At 48.4% G+C, this 5,783-nt stretch overlaps 1 long non-coding RNA gene across 1 annotated transcript; it reads left to right on the top strand.

Moving 5' to 3' along the window:
• The first annotated feature begins 478 nt into the window (after positions 1-478).
• Positions 479-4,915, top strand: LOC148183912 (uncharacterized). The gene is made up of 3 exons (XR_015773115.1): positions 479-646; positions 1,965-2,920; positions 3,807-4,915. It is a non-coding gene; the product is annotated as an uncharacterized LOC148183912 (long non-coding RNA).
• The last annotated feature ends 868 nt before the right edge of the window (positions 4,916-5,783 follow it).

Here is a 5,783-nt window from a genome sequence, read left to right as displayed (position 1 = left end):
CCTGGCCCGATGTTCCAGATGTTCCCATTTATCTCTGAGATGTTTCACCCCAGCTTCCACTATTTTGTCTGACTCTCACTTCACAGCCGCTCCTTGGTGTGGCAATTCCTTGACCTTGGAATGTCTCTGGCTGGGATGAAGTGCTGGTCCAGTCCCTGCCAGAAGTTGTTAGCACATCCACCCCACAGCTCATAGCTCATCTCCAGTCACGCCCTTGGATCCCAGAAATCCCGTGTGCTAAGGACGGGAATACTCTTGCCATCAATTCTGAGAGCACTTGAGGCAATAGGAGTGCTTCCCAAATAAAAAATAGCAGGGATAATAATAGCCCTTATCCGTGCATCCCCCCTCTGAAGCACCAGGACTTGGCCACAGCCTGTCATCTGTCAATTACAATCTATTTCTGTCCTGTGAAGAGGGATCTGGCTGGTATCCCTGGGATTGGGCTGCTGGCGTGACTCATTCACAGCTGATTGCCCAGTGGCTTCAGCCAGGTGCTCCTGGGACTTGGTGTCCTCAGCTGGTTTCCATAAGGAATTGATGCCTCAGGGGCAAGAGGGAGAAAGGGAAGGGTGGTGAGGAGCATATCCCTCAGAATTCTCTGCCCAGAAATTGTCCTGTGTGAGGTGCCAGAGGTATTCCAGAGGTAAGGATAGGAAAGACAGGGATGAAAATCCTCAATGTGGGTTTCTGTTGTTCTGAGGAAAAGATGGAGTCACAAAAGCCTCAGGGACCCATCTCAAAACTCCTCAAGATTCCCTGAGGGATTTCTTGTGGATCCAATCTCAAGGATCCACAAGATTCCTCCAGGGTTTCCTTGTGGACCCAAGAGCCAGAGGAAGGATGGGATGGAGGAACCACATCCATGGCAGGGTCTGGATGATGGGGTTGGCTCTAAAGTTGCAGGATTCACTATGGGAAGGCACAGACAAGGCTCAAAGCTGTTCCCTTCCTCAGGAGGCACAGGACTGAGTACTAGGGCCTTTTTCAGCCCTCAGGATGATCCCTGAGGAATGTCCAGGAGCAAAAACCAGTGTCCATGAGGCCACTCTATGTCCATGTTCACCAGATCCACCTTCCAGAGGTGTCACCAACATCCATGGGCTCATCTCCAGTGCAGAAATGCTGGCTCCTGCTGCCTGTGGTCATCTGGGCCTGGAAAAACAGATCCATGAGTATAAAATGGGAGGGAAAGCTCCCTTTAACTTGTTTGGGGTGAGAGGAACTCTGGGTGAGACCTCCAGCCCAGGACCCTTCCTCAGGGGGATCAAAGGAGTGAGGAGGGATGTTCTCCCCTGTCAAGCACGATGGCAGTGGGATCCCAGTCCCACGAAACAATCTGTGTTTTCCAGCACAGCCTGGAGCAGAGGGCTTGGAAATGCAGCTCAGGGGGGACTGGCTCCAGCAGCATCTCAAAACTGTCAGTATTTTCCAGATTCTGTGGTAATTCCCAGCTCATGGACAGCCATCAGCAGGGCTTTGCAAGAAATGAATCCTGGATAACCCTTCCAGCTGTTATCCCGTGGGTGCTGGGGGCAGAGAGGTACCACCATTGCACAGGAGATGGAATATGGGAAAACCTTCCCTGGCACCTCCTCAGACCCAAACTTTCTTTTTTTTTTACCACACAAAATAGATGCTGCAGGTGACAAACACCACCTGAGCAAGGAGGGGAGAGGGATGGAGGGGAAGCACGATCCCAAAAACCATGCTGCTGTGCAAAATGCAAATCTGAACTGAGACCACGGTGCAGAGCTCCGGGCAGGCGGAGGGAACGAAATGTGGTCCTAATTACTTGCTAACTATCCTACATTTCACAAGTCACTTTAATGGCCCAAATGGATTCCTTTCAAGCTCGGAGCTGGTTCTCTCGAAGGGGGGACGTGTGGTGCCAGCAGCCCTCTCTGAGAGGAATCGCGTTATCTGAAATGACACTAATACATCCTGTTATTCCCTCTCGCCAGATCGTGTGCCGGGAAGGGACCCTGCTGTTAAAATGTCAGCATTCAGGCAACATCTCGGCACAGTAGCTGGTGCTGAGGGGTCAGGCAGGCAGCCCTGAGAATAATCCCTATTGCTCTGGGCAAATCCAGACCTTTCCCTGGAGCTGGATGCTCAACCCATCTGCTCTGTGCTTCCAGGTGAGTTGGAGAAGGGATGGGTGACACTGGATGCAGGTTGTGTCCAGAGATATTTTTTTTTCCTCCACTGTAATTCGTCTGTACCCAGCAAAGCCCTGCTCCATGGATAATGACAGCTCTCACAGGAGATCATTGCTGCTTCTCCATAGCTTCTGGACACCTCGCAGTAGTTGAAAACAAGCTATGGAAGGCTCAATAAGAGGCGGCTGTTGAAACTCACCACATGCCTTTAAAAAGCAGAATATTTTCCTTCCCCTTCCCCTTGAGTTTTATTGGATTTTAAGTGGGGAGCTGTTAAATTGTGTGAATGTTTTCCCAACTTCACCTGCCTAATGAGTGTCTCTGCTCTGATCTTGTGGCTTGGCTGCTGAGGAAATAAATTGGGAAAGGGAAACATCAGCTTCGGGTTTTCCTAATTGTGGAGGGAAAAAAAAAAACCCCACAACAAAACTAAACAAACATCTTGTTTGCTATGCACAGAACTGGTGTATGGGGAAGCAGTTAAAGGTGTGATAGTCTCTACTGCTCAGTTACATCTCTGCTCTGCAGAAAAATTTGGGATTTGGGGTTTTTTTCCAAGCAGGACATTTTTTAGCCCCTGTCATTGCCCTAGTTTCTCACAAGCAAACTCACACCTGGTGTCACCTTGAGGTTGCAGCACAGAAGGATTTGGCCCCATGGAAGGCTCCAGGCCAGGTGCTCCAATTCCATAACTGGGAGAAGGAGCCTGGTTGGATAGCTGGTTCCATAAAGCCGAGGGCTCTGTTCTCTGCTCTGATGTGAGTACCTGACACACTGTCACTGCAGATGACCTCATATCCCCCTCCCCACTCCCCTCTCCTTCTTTTCCACTCCATCTCCTCGGCCTGCCTTGGCTGGTGTCTCCCAGTGCTGTTTGTCCATGAGCTGGATGAGCTCATGGATGTCAGGAATGAGCTGTGCTGACACCCCTGCCTGGGTAGTGCAGCCCAGCACATGCTGAATCCGTTCCTTCCCCGAGCAGCAGCTTTTAACACACCACACTTAAGGCTTTACACTGAATTTCCAAGCCTGAAAGGCGACATGGAAGGAGATGCACCAACTCTTTTTCCACCATTGAACTGTCTGGGTGGGAAGCGACCTTTAAAGTTCCTGAGGCCACGAGCAGGGACATCTTCAATTAGATTTTGTTAATGCCTATTTTCCTTGTCTGTAAGTGGGTTATAGCAGCATATTTTCAGTCCCAACCTGCCTGAACACAGGGAGGTTTAAAGCAGGGCACGTGTCACTGTTTGGAGCACGCTGCTCCACGCTGTGCCTTGGCTGGGCTCGTTTCCATCCCCGGCTCGCTGTAATGATTACCCAAGAGAAATCTGGGATATGCTGGGATCCAACTGACAGGGAACTTGCCTGGGGCCTGCTGAGGGAGTTTGTTGTTTCATTTGGGTCTCCTCATCCGTTCCTGAGCTCTGGTTGCCAGCACTCAGCAGAGGGATGAAGGCAGCTCTTGGCTAGGGAATAATGCCTTCATCAGGGAGTGGAAACCCACTTAATTCTATAAAGAGTTACCCTGGCTCTTCTCAGGGACACAGGTTTATATTAAATGACAGTCCATCCTGCACTGGATGTCCATCTCCATTACACCCTACAGCTGTGTCAAAGTGCTTCCCTCTTCCCAAATCCCAGCAGGCAGCAGCTTTTCCAACCCCCACGGAGCAGCAGCATTTATTCCAGCCAAGGAGAAGCATCACGTATCCAACACTTCTCCTTTCAGCCCTCATGCTTCCCAGGGAGCTCCTGTCCCACCCTGGGCATGAGATGTCTCTCCCAGAAGCTCTTCCAGAGCTTCCAGACCAGGCTGTCTCCCTTGCTCATGAGCTTCATCAAGGAATTGTTGGAATCAGAGAGCTCTCCCGGTGGCCAAATTTGAACTCCCAAGTGGAAAACTCAATAAAACCACGTGTTCCTCACCAGATGTGCTGACAAAATGCATGATGACATTGAATCAAATCTCCCCCTCAGGACTCTGCCTAACAGAGGGATCGTTTCTGGGGAGAAACACCAGTTCAAGGACATCCCAATGAAAGAAAATGGATTCTTGACCATCTCGCAGCCGAAGTCAGGTGGACGAGTTTGAGTGAGATTTCTCTCTACAAGATGAGGTTCAGTTCTCTGAAAATCTACTCTCAAGATTCCAGACCAAGGAGAGGAAAGCTCTGGGATTCATTTGCCAGAGATTTCTTGCAAAACTCCTGAGGATCTTGATGTGCAGCAAACCACATGTCCCCTGCAGAACTCATGCGTGTGAGCGGTTCCCAAGCCAAATTAAACTGAGATGTTCTCCAAAAGCCCAACCAAGGTGATGGAAAAGGTACTACAAGATGCAACTCAACAGGGTATTCAACTTCCAGGCTGATTGTTGCTGCCCAGGCCCAGGGGCTCTTTGCTGAGGGTTCATAGATGCTAATCTGTGAAAAAGTTTAAAGATTAATGTCAGGTTTGTGGATTTATGGGAGGCTGTGATAGAAATGATTGCTGGGCCTCAGAGAAGACTGAGCAGGAAACAGCCTCCCAGCCTCTGATGCTATTTTTGGGAACAAAGTACACAACAGCAAAAAAAAAAAATCGCATTCTGATGTGGTGTCAATATCAAGTTGAATTAAAATTTTTGACCCAAACCACCAGCTGAAATTTGCAAGGGGGGAAAAGAAAGCCTCTTTCAGATAAATTCTGTTACTTCATTTAATTTTTTTAAACATCATTTCCAGTAAAAATAAAATTATCTCACATTCTAAAGACACCAGGAATAATTATTTCTGAAATTAAAAATGGAACATCTCAGCAATTTTGAAGCAGCAAATGTCAGGTGCATAGAGCCCCTCTTTAAAAATATTCCATGGAAAACAGTTTAGTTTTCAGCAAATCTGTTAAGAACAAGCAGGCAGTGCTTCCTGGAGGAGAAAAAAAAAAAAAAATCTGTATTTCTTTAATATTTCTCAATCCATTACCTGTTTTCCTGCTACCCTGGCATGAAGCTCCAGCTCCATCAGCTGTTTGTCAGCCTCCAAGGGGTTGAGAGGTGTTGGAGAGGATGTTCTGCTGAGGAGGACAAAGCTTAACCCCTTTTTGGAACCAGTTCTCAGCTGGAAACTCTGGTCTCCTGCTTCCCAGGTTTTTGCACTTTGCCTGATTTAGGTGCTTTTCCCACCACAGCCATTGGAAGGCTGATTGATCATTGAGAAGTGTTACATTTTTTTAAAGCTTGATCAGATGCATCCCTGGTTTCTCTGGCATCATCCTGGCTGGCCACAGGTGTTCAGTTCATGCTGTGTCACTGGGGGCAGAGCAGGGCAGGCCAGGAGCATCCTCCAGTACAACCAGATGTTCAAAGCCTGCTGATTAGCATTTTTAACACCAATCTCTCTATCTCAGTCTCTCTCTCCTTCTCCTCTCCACCCCACTCATTCAGTTAAAATGATTCTAGAAACCTGGATCAATTATTCCCAGATTTCAAGTGCTGGCATTGCTCCTTGTGCAGCTGCGAGCACAGCATTTAATCTCTTCACTTTTTTGGGTTATAGTGGTTGTTATGTTCCGTGTTTCAGCTTCATGCCTGGCCTCAAGCTCTGAACCTGCAGTGCCCCCATTTCCAAGAGCATCCTG

Source organism: Pseudopodoces humilis, chromosome 8 (genome assembly GCF_049639895.1).
Source record: "Pseudopodoces humilis isolate 2021_Gansu_Grassland_sample_001 chromosome 8, ASM4963989v1, whole genome shotgun sequence".
In the NCBI taxonomy this organism is placed as follows: domain Eukaryota; kingdom Metazoa; phylum Chordata; class Aves; order Passeriformes; family Paridae; genus Pseudopodoces; species Pseudopodoces humilis.
The sequence above is the reverse complement of the archived record's forward strand: the minus strand, read 5'-3'. Positions and strand labels throughout refer to the sequence as shown.